At 31.4% G+C, this 24219-nt stretch overlaps 1 long non-coding RNA gene and 1 pseudogene across 1 annotated transcript; both read left to right on the top strand.

Annotated features, from left to right (window-relative positions):
* Window positions 1–1223: 1223 nt before the first annotated feature.
* Window positions 1224–3358, top strand: LOC131622499 (uncharacterized). The gene is made up of 3 exons (XR_009289911.1): window positions 1224–1466; window positions 2995–3061; window positions 3147–3358. It is a non-coding gene; the product is annotated as an uncharacterized LOC131622499 (long non-coding RNA).
* A 9613-nt stretch (window positions 3359–12971) lies between these two features.
* LOC131622502 (NAD(P)H-dependent 6'-deoxychalcone synthase-like) lies at window positions 12972–14199 on the top strand (annotated as a pseudogene).
* The last annotated feature ends 10020 nt before the right edge of the window (window positions 14200–24219 follow it).

Here is a 24219-nt window from a genome sequence, read left to right on the forward strand (position 1 = left end):
ATTTATAAATTAATTATTTAATATATACTATAGCAGATTTTTATGACATAGGATGTCACATTTTAATAAGTCTAAAAAAGTTTAATACCATAAAGTTTAGGTGAACAAATTTGTTTAGATTAAATATTTTTTAATTTATTAAAATGCATTTTCAATCTGTCTTAAAAAAAAGGTAATAATAAAAAGTTTAGGTAGAATTTGTTTCACGAAAAATCACATCTAAATTAATATGAATATAGAAATAAATAAAAATGCATTAAAGGTAGAAAAGAAAACAAAATTTTGATCATCTAACACTCAATGCTAAAAATATAAAATGACAGACAAAACAATAGTTAATTGTCTCTCTATTTCTATGAATATTTTTGTGTATTATTATTATCTCTGCACCTTTATAGTTACAAATAATACCTTTACATATTAAATAAGACAAAGAAATAAGTAGTACAGCAGTATCCTATTATAGGAAAAGATCATTATTAAACTGCTACACCAACAAAAATTACTTATCCAAGTTACCGAAACATATTTCTGCAATTTTATAGTTGGTATCATGTTAGCAAATTCCAAATTATGTTTATTAATAGTGTCCAATATAATTTAAGACACTTCATTGCTCATATTTTTTTTTAAGACATTTACTTCTTTGACATTACAAATGATGTATAAATATGATGCGTCTCATCACTTCACACATAGTGCTCAACATTGCTCTACAATTATTAAAACACATTTTTTTATAACAATAGTCAATCACCAACACATTTCAACATGGATGTTCATATTATGGTATATTTCTTGTCCATTAATTTCATGTTCTTCTCATTATTGTCATTTTCTAAGTAAAACTATGTTCTGTTTTGGTATATTGCTCAAAAAGTAGTTCATATTTTATTATATATTTTTGTTTTAGTTAAACTTTGTTTAATTTTGGTGTATTGCTTACACTAACATTTTTAATGAAGTAGAAAATATTAGAAATATATTGTTTAATGTCAAATCATTTAAATAAAATATTTTTTTTATATTTATACATCAATATAACATTTGTTTATGTATATACAGGGAGACAAATCTTGTGACTGGAGAAGAAGTACTCATCTCAGTCCTATTAGAAATCAAAAAGATGGCAGTAAATTTTTTAATTTTAATTTCAATAAATATATTTTTTGTCATTATACCATAATATTTTATTAACTAATTTATGTTTATTTTAGGTTGTTGTTTTGCTTTTGCGGTATGTGGTGTTACATCGCGTTGAAGATGTTGAGAATATTGAGAATGTTCGAGAGCATGTACATTTATCCGCCCAAGATATATACAACCATTTGATCACGAGTGACAAAGAAGAAGAAAATGGGCGAGCTTTTATTGAAACAATAGACTTTGTAAGTCTTAATGGATGTGTTTTAGAATCATCGTGTCCTTACTTGGGGAGATTTTGTACAGCTGAAATCTATCGCAGGGTATGTTTGTTTTCTTCATATTGTTTTTAACATTTATTATATATAGTATTTTAATTAATTATTAATATATACTATAGCATATTTTTATGACATAGGATGTAACATTTTAATAAGTCTAAAAAAGTTTAATACCATAAAGTTTAGGTGTACAAATTTGTTTAGACCAAATTGGCTATAAGTTTTAAATTGGCAAATTTAAAGTAAAATACTTTCTCCATTTTTTATTATAAACAAATTTTACTTTTTAAAATTATTAAATAACTGATTTTTAATATATATAAATTATTTAATAAATTTCAAATTTTAAATATATTTATAATAAAAAGTGGAGAGAGTACAGTTTATTTCACGATAAAATTAATAAATTTTGAGTGAACTCGGATGTATCATAATTTTAAGTAAATGAGTTACTTGTGTGTATCATAAGGAAAATCAATCTATTTTTTAATTAATTTTATTTATTTATAAATTAATTATTAATATATACTATAGCAGATTTTTATGACATAGGATGTAACATTTTAATAAGTCTAAAAAAGTTTAATACCATAAAGTTTAGGTGAACAAATTTGTTTAGACTAAATAATTTTTAATTTATTAAAATGCATATTCAATCTGTCTTAAAAAAAAGGTAATAATAAAAAGTTTAGGTAGAATTTGTTTCACGATAAATCACATCTAAATTAATATGAATATAGAAATAAATTAAAAATGCATTAAAGGTAGAAAAGAAAACAAAACTTTGATCATCTAACACTCAATGCTAAAAATATAAAATGACAGACAAAACATTAGTTATTTGTCTCTCTATTTCTATGAATATTTTTGTCTATTATTATTATCTCTGCACCTTCATAGTTACAAATAATACCTTTACATATTAAATAAGACAAAGAAATAAGTAGTACAGCAGTATCCTATTATAGGAAAAGATCATTATTAAACTGCTACACCAACAAAAATTACTTATCCAAGTTACCGAAACATATTTCTGCAATTTTATAGTTAGTATCATGTTAGCAAATTCCAAATTATGTTTATTAATAATGTCCAATATAATTTAAGACACTTCATTGCTCATATTTTTTTTTAAGACATTTACTTCTTTGACATTACAAATGATGTATAAATATGATGCATCTCATCACTTCACACATAGTGCTCAACATTGTTCTGCAATTATTAAAACACATTTTTTTATAACAATAGTCAATCACCAACACATTTCAACATGGATGTTCATATTATGGTATATTTCTTGTCCATTAATTTCATGTTCTTCTCATTATTGTCATTTTCTAAGTTAAACTATGTTCTGTTTTGGTATATTGCTCAAAAAGTAGTTCATATTTTAATATATATTTTTGTTTTAGTTAAACTTTGTTTAATTTTGGTGTATTGCTTACACTAACATTTTTAATGTAAGTAGAAAATATTAGAAATATATTGTTTAATGTCAAATCATTTAAAAAAAATTTTTTTTTTTTATATTTATACATCAATATAACATTTGTTTATGTATATACAGGGAGACAAATCTTGTGATTGGAGAAGAAGTACTCATCTCAGTCCTATTAGAAATCAAAAAGATGGCAGTAAATTTTTTAATTTTAATTTCAATAAATATAATTTTTGTCATTATACCATAATATTTTATTAACTAATTTATGTTTATTTTAGGTTGTTGTTTTGCTTTTGCGGTATGTGGTGTTACATCGCGTTGAAGATGTTGAGAATATTGAGAATGTTCGAGAGCATGTACATTTATCCGCCCAAGATATATACAACCATTTGATCACGAGTGACAAAGAAGAAGAAAATGGGCGATCTTTTATTGAAACAATAGACTTTGTAAGTCTTAATGGATGTGTTTTAGAATCATCGTGTCCTTATTTGGGGAGATTTTGTACTGCTGAAATCTATCGCAGAGTATGTTTGTTTTCTTCATATTGTTTTTAACATTTATTATATATAGTATTTTAATTAATTATTAATATATACTATAGCAGATTTTTATGACATAGGATGTAACATTTTAATAAGTCTAAAAAAGTTTAATACCATAAAGTTTAGGTGTACAAATTTGTTTAGACCAAATTGGCTATAAGTTTTAAATTGGCAAATTTAAAGTAAAATACTTTCTCCATTTTTTATTATAAACAAATTTTACTTTTTAAAATTATTAAATAACTGATTTTTAATATATATAAATTATTTAATAAATTTCAAATTTTAAATATATTTATAATAAAAAGTGGAGAGAGTACAGTTTATTTCACGATAAAATTAATAAATTTTGAGTGAACTCGGATGTATCGTAATTTTAAGTAAATGAGTTACTTGTGTGTATCATAAGGAAAATCAATCAATTTTTTAATTAATTTTAATTTATTATAAATTAATTATTAATATATACTATAGCAGATTTTTATGACATAGGATGTAACATTTTAATAAGTCTAAAAAAGTTTAATACCATAAAGTTTAGGTGAACAAATTTGTTTAGACTAAATAATTTTTAATTTATTAAAATGCATATTCAATCTGTCTTAAAAAAAGGTAATAATAAAAAGTTTAGGTAGAATTTGTTTCACGAAAAATCACATATAAATTAATATGAATATAGAAATAAATTAAAAATGCATTAAAGGTAGAAAAGAAAACAAAACTTTGATCATCTAACACTCAATGCTAAAAATATAAAATGACAGACAAAACAATAGTTATTTGTCTCTCTATTTCTATGAATATTTTTGTCTATTATTATTATCTCTGCACCTTCATAGTTACAAATAATACCTTACATATTAAATAAGACAAAGAAATAAGTAGTACAGCAGTATCCTATTATAGGAAAAGATCATTATTAAACTGCTACACCAACAAAATTTACTTATCCAAGTTACTGAAACATATTTCTGCAATTTTATAGTTGGTATCATGTTAGCAAATTCCAAATTATGTTTATTAATATTGTCCAATATAATTTAAGACACTTCATTGCTCAACAAACTTTTTAAGACATTTACTTCTTTGACATTACAAATGATGTATAAATATGATGCATCTCATCACTTCACACATAGTGCTCAACATTGCTCTACAATTATTAAAACACATTTTTTTATAACAATAGTCAATCACCAACACATTTCAACATGGGTGTTCATATTCTGGCATATTTCTTGTCCATTAATTTCATGTTCTTCTTATTGTTGTCATTTTCTAAGTTAAACTATGTTCTGTTTTGGTATATTGCTCAAAAAGTAGTTCATATTTTAATATATATATTTTTGTTTTAGTTAAACTTTGTTTAATTTTAGTGTATTGCTTACACTAACATTTTTAATGTAAGTAGAAAATATTAGAAATATATTGTTTAATGTCAAATCATTTAAAAAATTATTTATTTTATATTTATACATCAATATAACATTTGTTTATGTATATATAGGGAGACAAATCTTGTGATTGGAGAAGAAGCACTCATCTCAGTCCTCAGTCCTATTAAAAATCAAAAAGACGGCAGTAAAATTCTTAATTTTAATTTCAATAAATATAATTTTTGTCATTATACCATAATATTTTATTAACTAATTTATGTTTATTTTAGGTTGTTGTTTTGCTTTTGCGGTATGTGGTGTTATTGAGGTATTACATCGCGTTGAAGATGTTGAGAATATTAAGAATGTTCGAGAGCATATACATTTATCCGTCCAAGATATATACAACCATTTGATCACGAGTGACAAAGAAGAAGAAAATGGGCTATCTTTTATTGAAGCAATAGACTTTGTAAGTCTTAATGGATGTGTTTTAGAATCATCGTGTCCTTACTTGGGGAGATTTTGTACAGCTGAAATCAATCGCAGTGTATGTTTGTTTTCTTCATATTGTTTTTAACATTTATTATAAATAGTATTTTAATTAATTATTAATATATACTATAGCAGATTTTTATGACATAGGATGTAACATTTTAATAAGTCTAAAAAAGTTTAATACCATAAAGTTTATGTGAACAAATTTGTTTAGACTAAATTGGCTATAAATTTTAAATTGGCAAATTTAAAGTAAAATACTTTCTCCATTTTTTTATTTTAAACAAATTTTACTTTTTAAAATTATTAAATAACTGATTTTTAATATATATAAATTATTTAATAAATTTCAAATATTAAATATATTTATAATAAAAAGTGGAGAGAGTACAATTTATTTCACGATAAAATTAATAAATTTTGAGTGAACTCGGATGTATCATAATTTTAAGTAAATGTTTTACTTGTGTGTGTCATAAGGAAAATCAATATATTATTTAATTAATTTTATTTATTTATAAATTAATTATTTATATATATTATAGCAGATTTTTATGACATAGGATGTAACATTTTAATAAGTCTAAAAAAGTTTAATACCATAAAGTTTAGGTGAACAAATTTATTTAGACTAAATAGTTTTTAATTTATTAAAATGCATATTCAATCTGTCTTAATAAAAAGGTAATAATAAAAAGTTTAGGTAGAATTTGTTTCACGAAAAATCACATATAAATTAATATGAATATAGAAATAAATTAAAAATGCATTAAAGGTAGAAAAGAAAACAAAACTTTGATCATCTAACACTCAATGCTAAAAATATAAAATGACAGACAAAACAATAGTTATTTGTCTCTCTATTTCTATGAATATTTTTGTCTATTATTATTATCTCTGCACCTTCATAGTTACAAATAATACCTTACATATTAAATAAGACAAAGAAATAAGTAGTACAGCACTATCCTATTATAGGAAAAGATCATTATTAAACTGCTACACCAACAAAAATTACTTATCCAAGTTACTAAAACATATTTCTGCAATTTTATAGTTGGTATCATGTTAGAAAATTCCAAATTATGTTTATTAATATTGTCCAATATAATTTAAGACACTTCATTGCTCAACAAACTTTTTAAGACATTTACTTCTTTGACATTACAAATGATGTATAAATATGATGCATCTCATCACTTCACACATAATGCTCAACATTGCTCTACAATTATTAAAACACATTTTTTTATAACAATAGTCATTCACCAACACATTTCAACATGGGTGTTCATATTCTGGTATATTTCTTGTCCATTAATTTCATGTTCTTTTTATTGTTGTCATTTTCTAAGTTAAACTATGTTCTGTTTTGGTATATTGCTCAAAAAGTAGTTCATATTTTAATATATATATTTTTGTTTTAGTTAAACTTTGTTTAATTTTAGTGTATTGCTTACACTAACATTTTTAATGTAAGTAGAAAATATTAGAAATATATTGTTTAATGTCAAATCATTTAAAAAATTATTTATTTTATATTTATACATCAATATAACATTTGTTTATGTATATATAGGGAGACAAATCTTGTGATTGGAGAAGAAGTACTCATCTCAGTCCTCAGTCCTATTAGAAATCAAAAAGACGGCAGTAAAATTCTTAATTTTAATTTCAATAAATATAATTTTTGTCATTATACCATAATATTTTATTAACTAATTTATGTTTATTTTAGGTTGTTGTTTTGCTTTTGCGGTATGTGGTGTTATTGAGGTATTACACCGCGTTGAAGATGTTGAGAATATTAAGAATGTTCGAGAGCATATACATTTCACCGCCCATGATATATACAACCATTTGATCACGAGTGACAAAGAAGAAGAAAATGGGCGATCTTTTATTGAAGCAATAGACTTTGTAAGTCTTAATGGATGTGTTTTAGAATCATCGTGTCCTTACTTGGGGAGATTTTGTACAGCTGAAATCTATCGCAGGGTATGTTTGTTTTCTTCATATTGTTTTTAACCTTTATTATAAATAGTATTTTAATTAATTATTAATATATACTATAGCAGATTTTTATGACATAGGATGTAACATTTTAATAAGTCTAAAAAAGTTTAATACCATAAAGTTTAGGTGAACAAATTTGTTTCAGACTAAATTGGCTATAAGTTTTAAATTGGCAAATTTAAAGTAAAATACTTTCTCCATTTTTTATTTTAAACAAATTTTACTTTTTAAAATTATTAAATAACTGATTTTTAATATATATAAATTATTTAATAAATTTCAAATATTAAATATATTTATAATAAAAAGTGGAGAGAGTACAATTTATTTCACGATAAAATTAATAAATTTTGAGTGAACTCGGATGTATCATAATTTTAAGTAAATGTTTTACTTGTGTGTATCATAAGGAAAATCAATCTATTTTTTAATTAATTTTATTTATTTATAAATTAGTTATTTATATATATTATAGCAGATTTTTATGACATAGGATGTAACATTTTAATAAGTCTAAAAAAGTTTAATACCATAAAGTTTAGGTGAACAAATTTGTTTAGACTAAATATTTTTTAATTTATTAAAATGCATATTCATTCTGTCTTAAAAAAAAAAGGTAATAATAAAAAGTTTAGGTAGAATTTGTTTCACGAAAAATCACATATAAATTAATATGAATATAGAAATAAATTAAAAATGCATTAAAGGTAGAAAAGAAAACAAAACTTTGATCATCTAACACTCAATGCTAAAAATATAAAATGACAGACAAAACAATAGTTATTTGTCTCTCTATTTCTATGAATATTTGTCTATTATTATTATCTCTGCACCTTCATAGTTACAAATAATACCTTACATATTAAATAAGACAAAGAAATAAGTAGTACAACAGTATCCTATTATAGGAAAAGATCATTATTAAACTGCTACACCAACAAAAATTACTTATCCAAGTTACCGAAACATATTTCTGCAATTTTATAGTTGGTATCATGTTAGCAAATTCCAAATTATGTTTATTAGTATTGTCCAATATAATTTAAGACACTTCATTGCTCAACAAACTTTTTAACACATTTACTTCTTTGACATTACAAATGATGTATAAATATGATGCATCTCATCACTTCACACATAGTGCTCAACATTGCTCTCAATTATTAAAACACATTTTTTTTTTATAACAATAGTCAATCACCAACACATTTCAACATGGATGTTCATATTATGGTATATTTCTTGTCCATTAATTTCAGGTTCTTCTTATTGTTGTCATTTTCTAAGTTAAACTATGTTCTGTTTTGGGATATTGCTCCAAAAGTAGTTTATATTTTAATATATATATTTTTGTTTTAGTTAAACTTTGTTTAATTTTGGTGTATTGCTTACACTAACATTTTTAATGTAAGTAGAAAATGTTAGAAATATATTGTTTAATGTCTAATCATTTAAAAAATTATTTATTTTATATTTATACATCAATATAACATTTGTTTATGTATATATAGGGAGACAAATCTTGTGATTGGAGAAGAAGTACTCATCTCAGTCCTCAATCCTATTAGAAATCAAAAAGACGGCAGTAAATTTCTTAATTTTAATTTCAATAAATTTAATTTTTGTCATTATACCATAATATTTTATCAACTAATTTATGTTTATTTTAGGTTGTTGTTTTGCTTTTGCGGTATGTGGTGTTATTGAGGTATTACATCGCGTTGAAGATGTTGAGAATATTGAGAATATTCGAGAGCATATACATTTATCCGTCCAAGATATATACAACCATTTGATCACGAGTGACAAAGAAGAAGAAAATGAGCGATCTTTTATTGAAGCAATAGACTTTGTAAGTCTTAATGGATTTGTTTTAGAATCATCGTGTCCTTACTTGGGGAGATTTTGTATAGCTAAAATCAATCGCAGGGTATGTTTGTTTTCTTCATATTGTTTTTAACATTTATTATAAATAGTATTTTAATTAATTTTTTTACAAAATATTGTTTAGGCCTATTTAAGAATCACAACTCGCTTCACAATAGATCTCACTCTAGACTTGACCATCATGAAAGAGAGGGATAAAGTATATGGAAAACAGTTAGACCATGTGCAATGGGTCTGTTGAGTTTGAACTCAACATGCAAAATCCCCTCCAATGAGTGTTGAGAGAGGTGTTGAGTGTGTGCTGGAAGAGAGAGATGTTGAGAAAACTCAACACATTTGAGACTGACACTGGAAGCCACGTGGCTGGGCGTGATTGGCTGGCCGGATTTTTATTCATTTAATACTTTGAACTCAATTATTTCGTTGCAAATTATTTTTTTATTTATTTTTTTTTTACCAAAATTCATAATTTTTTTCTCTATAAATAGAGACTTTGTTCATTTGATTTGGACACAGAAAAAAAAATCAAATTTTTCACTATCTTAATCTTATTATTATCTTTCTATTAGTGTTTATTTTGAAGTTAAGTGTCTTTATTTGTAACGTACTAATTACGTTACTTGTGTGTTGTATTTTAAATTAATTTAAGATGATTTGTATCGTATCCAATTATTTAAATAAATTTTGTTTTTATTACAAAAAAATTAAAAAATAAATTGTTAAGTATTTATTATTTTAATTTAATTTTAATTGATAATTGTAATTTTATGTAATCACAAAAATAAAAATAAAATTTAAATAAGAATATGAAAATAAAAAGTGGTGGGGTAGGGTGTTGAGTGAAAAATCATTGGAGAGGGTAAGTTAAATGAGTGTTGAGTTATTAGGTGGAAGAAAGAGAAAATGATGTGGAGTGTTGGGAGTTGAAAAAATGAGTGTTGAATGTTGAAACCATTGTACATGATCTTAGAAATGGAGATAAAAAAAGCACCGGTAGTAGCACAGATCTTATGGACTAAGGGTCTACAATTTTTTAAAGGAGTAAGTTACTAAACTTTAAATTGTTTAATTCTCTTATAACTTTATAACTTAATTTCATTTTAAAATAATTTCAGAGCGGTATTTATTCTATGAAAGATTTTGAAAACGAAAGAAAACAAAAAGAAGAAAAAGTTGAAAAAGAAAAAGAAGAGTATCACTCACTTTGGGGAAGAAATGGATCAGAATAAATTGACAAAATATTGGATTGTGAGGAACTCCCATGGCACTGAATGGGGGAAGATGGATACGGAAAGATCAATAGAGCTCCGTACAATGGTAAACTCTTAATTGATGTTGCATCGGTCATCCGAGGTGTAACATATGAAGATGAAAATTGAGTTTTTCCTATGTATTATTAAATATATGACCTTTTGTTTGATTAAAATTATGTATGACTTAAATGAGACTTTCCTATGTATTATTAAATGTATGACCTTTTGTTTGATTAAAATTATGTATGACTTAAATGAGACATTGAAGTTCTGAAGTTAATTTTAAAGTTTTTTATTTACAATATTTAAATGACTTAAATGAGACATTGCATCTGCATCCTCTCAAATAAGAAAAATTCTCAATTAAGTTATTTTTCCACGTTAAGTATTACACATATATGAACTAAGTACTAAACAAATTTGTACCGACTTATACTGATCAATTTGTTTCATATTTAAAATAATAGATTTTCTTTATTAGTAGATATTTAATGAATTATTAAACGCATGCCGTGATATATTTTATTCGAGAATAATTGCAAGATTTCTTTTTTCATTCTTAATTGATTTGGTGTTCAACTCTCGATAAAAACAGTGGAAACAAAAATATTATTAATAATACTTATAATATTTGAGAACAGTCGTTTTCGTATCAATATACATTGCTTTTAGAATAAAAAGCTCTCTAACTATGTATCTTAAAAATCCAAAGTGCAGCTACCTCATAATGCTAATTTTTTTAATTCCTAAAATCATATTATAAATATAATCTATATTCACCACCTTTTATTCACAAAAAAACTACGATATCTACATCTAATGAAGCACGGATACGATACGAGTATCATATATGATATGCATCCGATACGGTGATACGCTACTAATTGAATAATACAAAATACGATACGTTTAAGATACGTATATAAAAATTAAAATAAAATATTATGTTAAATTATAGTCTAATAAAACCAAACTCATAATAGAACTTTCAATACATAACTATATTATTGAAAAATATTAAATCTAAAATATTGGTATAGTATATCTTGTAAAATATTTTTAAAGAGAAACTTATTTGAAATTTTTGAATTTGATTTGGAAGATGTGGTTGACATTCTGCTGTTTCAAAAATGGGAAGGTATGAAGTAAAAAAAATAAAGTAGCAGAAGAAGAAAAAGTTTACGTTGCAACTTGTAAAGAGAGATGGTGAGTATTGAAAAATGTTATATGTATAAATAGCAACTAATGATCAATATAATTAAATATGAGATTATTGGAATTTAAAACTTTGTCCCGCTATTGCCTATGAGGAATTAGTTGAAGTAGTAACTAATAATTAATATAAGGGTTAAATATGTTTTTAGTCCCTGTAAATATCCCAAAATCCAGTTTTAGTCCTTAAAATATTTTTGTTCAAAGAATGGTCCCTGTAAAATTTTCCATCTCTATTATTAGTCCCTACCGTTTATTCCATTTAACGGATGCTTACGTGGTGGCTGAGTTGGATTTTTTTTAATTATAAAAATAAATAATGATGCTTAAACGCTTACATGGTGGCTGAGTTGGATTTTTTCTAGTTATAAAAATAAATAATTATCTTACAGTATTGAACCACTTAAAAATATGAAAATTGAAAAGGGTTAATGGATTTCTTAGAAACCCTAACGCTCATCTCATTACTGCATCTTGCTTCCAGGTTCCTTATCCATGGGTATATGCTCAAAACGTTATATGCAGCGATGATTGAACATGGAATGATGTACCACAATTTTTGATATGGCTAGAAAATTACCTTTAATTTTTCTATTTGGAAAGCAGAGCTGATTAGCCTTTTAGGCTTACTCCATTTTTCTCTTTTATGGCTAGCAAGTCCACTAACAAGTGACTTAAAAATTTGATTATTTCTCTTTGGGAATTCATAGGTCTTGTTCAATACATCTTTTATTTTCTCAGGTTCTGTGAGAGTTACCATTGGCTTTGTTCCAAATCAAATAAAAGAATTCTTACCTGCATATAATTTGAAATTCCATAAGAGGCACTATGTTGAAAAATTTATGAGCCTAAATTAGGAGTCACTATGCTTAATTTTATGAGGCAAACTATGCCAAATTTTAAGTGTAATAATGCCAAGGTTTATTCATACTCTATCAACATTGTCGTTGGCTTGATTCAACCTCTGTCAAAATTGATATAAATTAAAGATTATTGGAATCTTTGAAAAGTAAAAAGATTAGAAAAGAATTAAATAGGGGAATAAATAATGAACATTAAAAAATTAAAAAAGAAATAAAGAGTCATTAAAAAATAAAATATGCAAAAAATTGGAAGGTCACGGATCTGAGCGTATCGGAAGCGCATCGCAGCCGTATCAGATTTTTTTGTATTCTTAAGAAAATATTTTCAGATACTCCTTCAATACGTATCGGCGTATCGGAGCGTATCGAATACGATTCGATAGGGATTTTGAAGTATCCGTGCTTCATTGACTACATCCAATTTAACATTCTTCTCATCACATAATAAACAAAATGGCTGCTTCACTAACAGTTCCTGAAGTAGTCCTCTCTTCCTCCACCAGACTACGGAAAATGCCGATGATAGGCCTCAGCACGGCACCGGAGGCAACCAGTAAGGTTACTACAAAAGATGTTGTCCTTGAAGCAATCAAACAAGGTTATAGACACTTTGATGTTGCTGCTGCATATGGTGTTGAACATTCGGTTGGTGTAGCCATAGATGAACTGAAGCACTTAAACTTGGACTCATTTCATCCAGGGATTAACTCTTTGTCACTTCTAAATTATGCGTTACTGATAATCATCCTCACCTCATTGTTCCTGCTATGAAGAAGTTTCTTAGGTAATTCAAACAAAAGATCTTCATTTTTTTAAGGCAAAGATCTTCATTTTTATGCACATGAATTATGGGTATTGATTTGATATGTGTGCATGTTTGTTTTTGTAGGACTCTTCAACTAGAATACTTAGACATAATTTTGATCCATTGGCCAATTACTACTAAACCTGGCGAAGTTAAATACCCTATTGAAGTATTAGATATTATGGAATTTGACCTAAAAGGTGTATGGACATCATTGGAAGAATGTCAAAAATTAGGTCTCACCAAAGCTATTGGTGCTAGCAACTTTTCTATCAAGAAGCTTGAGAAATTGTTATCCTTTGCAACCATCCTTCCAACAGTGAATCAAGTAACTAATAATATAAGATCACAAATTCAAACTAACACAACCATTTTACTTGAATTATTGTGAATCACTATGCTAATAATATCCTAATAGGTGGAAGTGAACCTTGGATGGCAACAAGAAAAACTTAGAGCCTTCTGCAAGGAAAAAGGGTATAATAGTAATTGCCTTCTCACCCCTGAGAAAGGGTGCTAGAAGAGGAGCTAATTTAGTGACGGACAATGATATACTCAAAGAATTGGCAGATGCTCATGGCAAGACTATAACTCAGGTATGTATATATAATATGATCTTAATATTTACAACTTGTTCATGAAGTTGCATGAATTATATGTCTCAAAACTGTGCAGATTTGTCTAAGATGGTTATATGAACAAGGATTGACATTTGTGGTAAAGAGCCATGACAAGGAAAGGATGAACCAGAACTTGCAAATCTTTGATTGGTCATTGAGTGAGGATAATTACAAGAAAATAAGTGAAATTCATCAAGAGAGACTCGTAAAAGGTCCAACCAAGCCTCTTCTTGATGATCTATGGGATGAAGAATGAACAATCACTTCAAATTTGGAAACACGGAACTTTACTACTTACTCTTAATAAAGCAAAAGTGTCATCATAGTAGTCATGAGTGCACTTTGTTGAGTGTCGTTGCAAGTTTTTTATTCTCAAGAGTTTTTATTTTAATAATCAATAGCGGTTGTCAAAATATCAATTTAAGTTGAACGAGTCTTCCTACTTTTCTTGCATATTATATAACAACTTGTAGTAACATTTCAATATATCACCAAATAAAAATACAGATGATCAACTCTTTAATAAAACACAGTATTATTAGTAAATGATGAGAGAGAAAGTTTCTCCTCCATCTCTCTAGATTTTCAAGGTTCTTTTTAGCTTCTGGGAGATGGAGTGGAAAAAGGTGAGTAGGAAGTGGTGGAGGAATGCAACTCTAAAATGGGATATGTTTCCTTATGTTTGGATGCAGGGAGGCGTTGGGGAGGATATTTCTTCTTTTTATTTTTCTGAGTTTCCAGATAGAATTAGAGCCATTGACATCTTTAAGCTCTTTGGTTGCATGGAGAAGGTGGTGAAAGTGGTGATCTCACCCATGAGGAAAATCCTCCAGCAGAGTAAAACTTCCCAAAGAGTCAGCCTCAATCTTGGGCCTCATACAAGGCATGAAATAATGACTTCCCTAGTTAAGAGTCAACCACAACCTTGGGCTTCATACAAGGCACAGAATGGAGTCTCCCAAAGTAGAGTCAGCCACAATTCTGGGCTTTGTACAGAACACCAAATAAAATCCATCAAATAAATACCCTCCAGCTAGAGTCAGCCTCAATTCCGGGCTTTGTACAGAACACAAAAACTCTTTAGTTTAAATCCATCCTCAGTGGAGTTATCTCCCAGATTCAATAAAATCAATCAAAAGCCTCAAGCTTGGGCCTCATACAAGCCAGCTAAAAATCAAATCTTTCAAACAGTAGGAAGACATAGCTTATCTCTATAGAGAGATATTTCTCCAATCATACCACATTCAAACAAACAAACATTTCAATTTTAAACATTCTCCCATTTAGGACTTTGAAAGGCATGCTCTGAGGCAAACAAACCCAGACTTGTACACTTTCCCTAATTTGGATGAGAATCTTTCTTTCATTCAAGAGACACGCGACTGGCATACTTGCAAACATACAAGTAAGGTCCCTATCTTAATGAAATGAATTCAGCTTTTCTGTCACTTTAAAAATGTTTGTGGTGGAATAGTAGAAATACCTCTCTATAAAGATGACTTCATGTCTCTTTACTGTAAACAAAGATTTAATTCAAGCTTCAACCTTGAGCTTCAAGCAAGGCACCAAAAATATAATTAATTTCCCTAATTAGTTCTCCAGACTACAAAAAGCTCTGACTTCCATTAGGGATATGTAGGCATGAGGTTCACAAGGAATCTCAGCGAGCTAATAAAATACCAAAAATAGTCAGTCTGCCTGTCTTCTTTTAATTCAATTCAATTCTCTCTCCTAACACAAAGGAGAAACTTTCCCATTAATAAGCAACAAACACAATCACATTGACACAGAGAAGGTTCCCGTAGAGTACTACGGATATGTAGGGTGCTTAAACTCTTCCCTATGTATAACCGACCTCCCGGACTCCAGAATTTATAGTCTAGGTGAATCCCCACACTTAGCAAACTCCTAGGGTTTATTTGAGATCTTTTTCCCCTTTCCTACTCGTTAGGATAATTAAAAAGTTTGTGTGATATCATAGGAAGAACTGAAACAAAATTCATCCCGCCCCGGGCACATTCTCCTTCCAAATTTCGCGTGAAGGGTCTAGCGTGCCGTCCTCCCAAGTGAAACGGGGAGGTAAAGAAAACGACACCCACAGAAAAATGGCGAATCTGCTGGGGATATAAGTGTTAAAAACCTTGGTTTTTCATCCAAACCAATGGTTGACCTGTGCTGGTCCAGCCCCAATGAGGAATTAGGGATGCCAAATTCCCCCTCAAACAAGAGAGGTCCTGCCTAACCTCTGTGTCATTTCATGTGATTGTTGCATATATATTTGTTTATTTTGTATAGGGAAAGGGCTTGATTCCCCCTTGTGGTGAGAAATCCTATACCCGGATTTGAGTGCAACATAAGATAGGATGGAGTATGTCTTCTCGGTGAAGGCCCTCTAATCTTGGTTCCCAAATATACTCTTGGGATTTGCCTGGCTGGTTGTGATTAACTGCGCCAATGCATTCCGAGACTGATTTGTACCAGGAGGACCTAGAAACACATTAACCCCACTTAAAGCCTGTCTTAGGACGTAGAGCGGTGGTTACGAAAGTAATTGTCACGCAGATACTACACTCAAAGAAAACTCTCTTATAGATACCAGTCAACGTATCTTTAAGGTTGAGCAAAAACTCTGAGACCCTTAGAACCCGTTCTACAGGTACAAAAATCCTTATCCTTAGTTTACCATGGGGCGAGGTTTGCGTTGTGACTCCATGATCACTATACCCTTCTACGCCATGTTTGTTTAAAAACTCTTGTGTGTGCATTCATGCATTCATCATAATAACTAAAAAACAAAAGAGTCTTTTTCAAGTCGTTTTTCAAGGAAACTAAATAACGAACGTTTTGAACTTCATAGAAAGAGAGAAAAAGAGAAAGGACTTAAGGATCTATACCATGGATTACGGAAGAAAGAGAGCTAGGAAATACACCTTCAAGATTCCTAAGGTCGAGGAATTGGAAAAGCTCGGAAAACTGGTGGTCAACCCCCAGGCTTTCAAGGAGAAGTATGGAAAACTTCTCCCTCTTCTCAGCACTAACATTGTGGATGGGATCCTTCCCACATTGGTACAGTTTTACGATCCAACGTATCACTGTTTTACCTTTCCAGATTATCAACTCATGCCTACGTTGGAGGAGTACTCTCTTCTGGTTGGAATACCCGTGTACGCGCAAGATCCGTACTCCGGTTTGGAAAAGAATCCTGACGACATTATCATTGCTGCAACTACTCCCTTAAACGTAGTCGACATCATAACTCATATGGTGAGTAAAGGAGGAATTCAAGGATTGCCCTCCAAGTTCTTATTAGAGCAAGCTCGGTACTTCGTCAGCATCCAAGATATGAGCGCTTTTGAGGAAATCTTGGCTTTGCTCATCTACGGATTGTTTTTGTTCCCTAACATTAACGATTTCGTTGACATCGACGCAATTAAGATCTTCTTGATTGGAAATCCAGTTCCAACCTTGCTTGCGGATGCTTACCACTCTATGCATTCAAGAAACCTGCAGCGAGGAGGATTAATTACATGCTGCATACCGTTGTTATACGAATGGTTCATCTCGCACCTACCGAAGTCCAGCACTTTCTGGAGCATGAAGGATGGCCTTTACTGGTCACAGAAAATCATGTCCCTCACTCATTCGGACATTGAGTGGTGTAGTCCTGACAACGACGAAACCAAGATCATCTTCAGTTGCGGAAGTTATCCCAACATACCCCTTATTGGAACTAAGGGAGGAATCAGTTATAATCCAGCTTTAGCCCGTCGTCAATATGGCTATCCCATGAAAAACATACCAAGTAGTATTCATTTGGAAGGTCTGTTCTTCAAGAACATCGACGATCATGGCAACATGCTGAAAAAGGAAATTGTCCAAGCCTGGCGTCTTGTTCACACAAAAGGGAGAAGATTGTTAGGAAAACATCTTTGCATCTCCCTGGATCCTTACCTTCAATAGGTACGCGTCAGAGCATTCAAGCTCAGGATGCCATATCAGCATCAAGAACCTATTCCCCTAAGGGAGCCAATCTTCCTTTTCTCCACCGAAATTGAAAAGCTGCGAGCAGCATTAAACAAGGTATGCCAAGAAAGGAATGCTTGGAGGAACAAGTATCGAGTCGTCAAACACGGAAAATGTTGAGATTCAGAACATCCTAAGAAGGAAGGATGAGTTACTTGAAGTACTCGATCAACAAGTGACACAATCGTCACTTTCTCATCATATCCCTCCTGCTTCCTGGATCATCGATCAACTCACGTCAGAGAATGCTCAGCTCAAGAAACAGAAGAAAATGTTAGAACGTGAAGTCGGCTCTTCATCAAAGTTTTAGAGTCCTTTCTCTATGTTTCTTTGTATTTCCCTTTTCAAAGTGTGTAAAAAATGGCGTTTTCGCTTAATTAATAAAAAGTTTGATGTTTCATAACGTAATTATGGTGTTTCCTTGAAAAATATTAACTTAATTGCACATCATGCATCGCTTTAGTTTTACGCACTGACACGAGAATTGTCGCGGATCTAATAGTCACTTTCCTTTCTCCAGAAAGAGAGGAGGAGAAGGAGGTGAACCAAGACATTCAAGCTGTCTCATTCATACAACACTCGTTCAAGTCGCAAGAAAAGAATGGAAGACTTTGAACAAGAGAATGGAGAACTTAGAGAAGAGGTTACTACTCTCAAAGATGCTGTTGAAAGGCTCAATAGTATGGTAGAAGCCCTGGTAGTTGCACAGAATCGACCAACGCCAGAAGAACCACAAAGGACTATGGTTTCCGAGATTGTTTCTACTCCTATTCTTCAGTATACCATGCCGCCCAACCGACCTTGGGGCATGCCGTATAATTTCATTCCAGATGGGTACATACCACCAGTTTCTGAAGTTCCAAGAGTTACAACGGAGATGCTTCCACCGGAGGGTTACAGACCTCTGGAAATTGAAGTTCCAAGAACAACGACAATAGGTTTCACACAACAAAATGCTGAGATTACGAGATCTGCTGTGATGGCTTCTCCACAACCGATTATGCATACTTTTCCTCCACCGGGCGGACAAGTATATCATCACGCTCCCAATGAGGACGCTGGCGTGTATGAAAGATTGGACGAGTTCCATGAACAATTTCTGCAAATGCAGAAGGAACTCAAGACTCTCCGAGGACAAGATCTATTTGGAAAGAATGCTGCAGACCTTTGTCTAGTTCCAAATGTTAAGATTCCTCACAAATTCAAAGTACCAGATTTCGAGAAGTACAAAGGGAATTCATGCCCACAAAGTCACCTCGTGATGTACGCTCGAAGAATGTCAACTCAGACTGATAATCAACAATTGCTCATTCATTATTTTCAAGACAACCTGACTGGTGCTGCACTTAAATGGTACATGAACTTGGACAGTTCAGAGATTCGTACTTTTCGAGACCTCGGAGAGGCCTTCGTCAAAAAGTATAAGTACAATCTGGATATGGCTCCCGACAGAGATCAACTCCGGGCCATGACTCAAAAGGATAGAGAAAGCTTCAAGGAATACGCTTAGAGATGGCGTGAAGTTGCTGCTCAAATTTGTCCTCCACTTGAAGAGAAATAAATGACGAAAATCTATCTCAAAACTTTGAGTCCATTTTACTACGGACGAATGGTTGCCAGTGCACCAAGTGATTTTACAGAGATGGTAAACATGGGTGTGCGTTTAGAAGAAGCAGTCCGAGAAGGACGTTTGAACAAAGAACCAGAATCTTCTATTGGTCCTAGGAAGTATGGAAGTTCTTTCCAAAAGAAAAAGGATCAAGACGTCAGCAATGTCTTTCACAAAACAAAGAAGAAGTTTTCACCTCAAGTTGCTACAATAACTCCGGTTGTTAACTCAGCGCCAGCTTATCAACCTCAGGTTTCTTAACAACCATTTCAACAAAGGTTGCAGCAACCTCAGCAGCAGGTTCGACCTCCAAATTACAACAATCGGGTTTCAAGGTATCCTCCTTTTGACCCCGTGCCCATGCCTTATGCGGATTTGTTTCCAACACTACTGGCGAAAGGCCTCATTCAAACAATGAATCCTCCAAATCCTGCATACGAATCATCACATTGGTTCAAGGCTGACCAATCTTGTCCTTATCATAAGGGGGCACTGTCATACCCCAATTTTTGACCTAAGATACCACCTCATATCATCTGCATATGCATCATTTGCATCTCTAACAAATTGCATAGCTTGTGTTTGCTACCTGTGCTCAGCAGGGTTTAATCAAGAAATCACTCATCAGTACTGGTAACAACCAATTAGGGTTTTGTTCTCCCTTCTTTTCAAAAGAACTATCTTCATCAACAGTCACCATCTGGTCCTCAAAGTTTCATTTCAACAAGCTCAAAAGCTATGAATCAACCAGATTAGGGTTTTGACTGAAGACAGTATACTCCTGACTTTTGCTCAGGATTTGACCTAATGACTTGGGACATGACCTCAGGACCCCAAGTACATCAATTTGACCTAATCTATTGACTCAAGACATCTCCTACACAAGGATTGATCAACAGTGGAATTTTAAATCATCAGATTAGGGTTTTGAGCTATCTGGGACTAAAATCAGGGATCACATTTGGGAAACCCTAAAAAGCTCCAGGGAATCACTCAAAGGTTTCAATCATCTTCAAATAATCCCTATGACAATATCCAATGGAAATTGCATCTCAATTCAAGATCCACAGTCATCAATTTCATCAGGTCGACAATTAGGGTTTTTGACCTAATTCACCTGAACCACTGACTTTTTAATCAGAACATGGTACCATAACTCAAGATATGATTAAATATCCTCTAATACCTCAATATTATCCATTCATACCATTCATTTGGTAAGGATAGCCTGGTTCATTTGAAATCTCCAGAAACGCGATTCGTTTGAAAAAGTCAATTATGCAAGATCACCATTGACTTTTGGGGAATTTTGGTCAACCATGACTTTTGAAGTTTTGAATCATCAATATATGATATATGAAGTCATTTGATCAAGAAAAATCAAGAAAATCAATCAAGAATCAAAAAGTCAAAAGTTTGACTTTCATACTTAGAAAATTTTCTAAGTGTTTTTCAATGGTTTTTTCCAAACTTTGGAAGGGAATAACTCAAAATTTCACCTACAAACTGAAAAAAACTTCCAACAAGAAAGTTGTAGATTTTGATCCAATGAACAACTTTGTCACATATAATGATTTTCCAAAAGATCAACCATTTAAGAGATATGGAGCTTCAAAGTTGGTATCTTTTGAAAAATGCACTTAAAATCTCATTTTCTTCAAAGTTCATGGATCTTTTTCACCCATTTCCTTAAAGGTCTTGAAGAAACTTACATAACATGAGCTTTCCAAAATGTCCAAGAGCATGAAAAAATATGGAGTGTAGCTATGGCTTTGAATTTCTCCATTAGTGACCATTTCACTTGAAATTTCAAGTCATTTTTGCCAAAGTTATGTACTATATGACCTATAATGCAAACAATGATGCATCAAAGCAATAATTGAAAGATATTTTCTGATTTGAAGATCAGAATGGAAGAGGATAGGAAGCTTGGAAGAATAACCATGGTTAAGTTACTTTAACCATTTTGCATTAAATGTAAAAGATTCCATTTTATCTCTTAAGCCAAATCATCACTCCTTGATCAACTTGCAAAGGTCTGAGTTCAGAACTCTTGGCCTATAAATAGAGGTTCAAATCACTCTTCAAATCACACCAAAACCTCATAATCATAGGTTTTCTCTCTTCTTTCTTAAGTTGCAAGTTTCATAAGTTTCAAAGAGGAAGAATTGCAATTTCCATCTCTTGCAATTTCTGAGCAAAGTGTTGCTTCTAACACTTCCTAAACATCATATGGAAGTTGTTTGATCCACTCACATACCCCAAAAACACCTAAATCTCATAATCACTACTTCACTTCCCAAATATGCATATCACTAGCCTTATCATGCCAATTTTCATTCTAGTTCATTTCTGTCCAAGTTAATCATCCAAACACATCCCATATACCATATATGAACTATCCCAATCATCATCCCTGACCTGTAACTCCAAAATCACCAAGATTGATCCTCACTTGAGCCCTACTGCAGATCGGGTATCAGCAATTGATTCAGAGGTTTTCAGTTCATTCCAATCATCCAAATATGTTCCATAAGGTCCATTGAAGCTGTCCAGATCAAGGAACAACATCTGGAACCTCTCATTTGCAGAATTCGATTCTCAGTTTTGGCATTTTTAAGGTAAGCTCTCTTGAACTTCAAACTCCATCATTCATGCATCATAAATGAAAAACTGGTTTACCATCATGTTTCTGCATACATATGGATCATTAACCCTCAATCAATTGCATCATAACTTGCACATACACGATTTCAGTTTGAATCATAGAATTAGGGTTCTTCACGATTTCCAGATAATTGATGATCTTAGAGTGAAAATAAATGAAATTAATGGTACCATCATGTTCCTTGTGAAAAATCGAGCAAGATAGGCTATTCACTTGATCCAAACAATTCAGTTTTCAGAATTTTCAAATTCAAATTGGAGTTGTGTTCTTGGCGCCAGATTTTGAAACTGAAATTCGAAATTGATTCAAAAATATAATTAATTCGTTGCTGTCGCGGGGAAAAATCATTATCCTTTTTCGGGATGAGACACCTGATGCCTTCTTTGGGCTCGAGTGCTCAAAAAAATGATTTTTCTTTTGCTTCGACCAAACTTTTTATTGTTTCCAAAGTAGGAAAAGGAAAAAAGCTGCAATAACCTAAAAAGTGGGGGAGAGATTCCGGGTAAGAGGGTTGGTTATACGAAGGGAAGGTATTAGCACCCAACGTATCTATAGTACTCTATAGGTTTCTTTGTTTTGTTTATTTCATTCTTTGTGGTGGAGGTTCTTGTGAGAAAGAGGTGGGACCTAAGGTGTTTGTTTGATTATGCTCGCAAAGATCATCGCGATCCTCTGCATACATATCCCTTAGAGGGAATCAGAGCATCTGTAGCTCGGGGTCTACGGGTGCTAAGGTTTGAATGGTTTGAGGGAGAAGTTTTGCTCGCCAAGGATACGACCTTGTGCCTACGTATTCTCAAAGGGATGTTGAGAAAGTCAGAGCAATCGTAGTTCCCACTTATGCTAGTGGAAGCAAAGGAAAAGAGACAAATGTCATCTAAATGTTCGATGTATCTAATCTATATCATCACATACATCTGTTTGTTTTTTGTTTGAAAATCTTTTCATTATAAGCCCTGGGCCATGCCACTTATGGTGCTTAGAATGATAAAGATGTTTTTTAGCCAGCCTTGTGGCAAAAACTTTCAATGAAGTCAGCCTTGTGACAAAAAGTTTTGATTAATCAGCCAGCCTTGTGGCAAAAGTTTCAATGAAGTCAGCCTTGTGACAAAAACTTTGATTAATCAGCCAGTACAGTGGCAAAAAGGTTTGATTGATTAGCCAGCCTTGTGGCAAAAAAGAGTTATTTGATTGATTGTTTGTGATGATATAGATGAGATACTCCTATCATAGAGATGATAAATGTCTAATCTCCTAGGGTATTTGTTTTGGATACTGGGGATGCTTATAAGAAGCCCGTGGGTCCTTGTACGAAGCCCAAGAGGAGGCTATTCGAGGGTCCTTGCATTGTAAGCCCAAGAGGAGGCTATGGGAGGGACAATCCAGGGTCCTTGCATTGTAAGCCCAAGAGGAGGCTATGGGAGGGACAAGTCGTTTGTACGAAGCCCAAGAGGAGGCATGGTATAGTTGGTTTGAGCTCTTAGAGCGATTTCACCGGGAAACCATACTCTATGTCCTAACCTAAACTAGGGAGATTCTTTGCACGAAGCCCAATAGGAGGCTATGGGGAACCTAGTGTTGTACTAAGTTGAACAAGTATATATAACACAATCACAAATATGAACAAGTTTGAACAAACATGAACAGGTACATGAACAAATATGAACAGTTATATATATATGACAAAGTGTGTGTATATAATGGAGTTTATGAAGGAAATATACCTGTAAGCATGCTCCATTTGTATACACGGGGGCTCGGGACTTATACTCGGGGAGAGACCCACTTGAGTTTATTCAAAGCTATGTAAACAGGTATTTACAAAGGGGCTTGGGACTTATACCTACATGGAGGCCCATGGCGTTTTTGGGAAGATTTAAAGAAAACCTTCATTTTTGATTTGTTGTTCGAAGTTAAAAAAAACAAATTGAACGAGATATATACAAAAAGGTGTGTGTACAATGAAATACCTAATT

This window comes from Vicia villosa, linkage group LG1 (assembly GCF_029867415.1).
Source record: "Vicia villosa cultivar HV-30 ecotype Madison, WI linkage group LG1, Vvil1.0, whole genome shotgun sequence".
In the NCBI taxonomy this organism is placed as follows: Eukaryota; Viridiplantae; Streptophyta; class Magnoliopsida; order Fabales; family Fabaceae; genus Vicia; species Vicia villosa.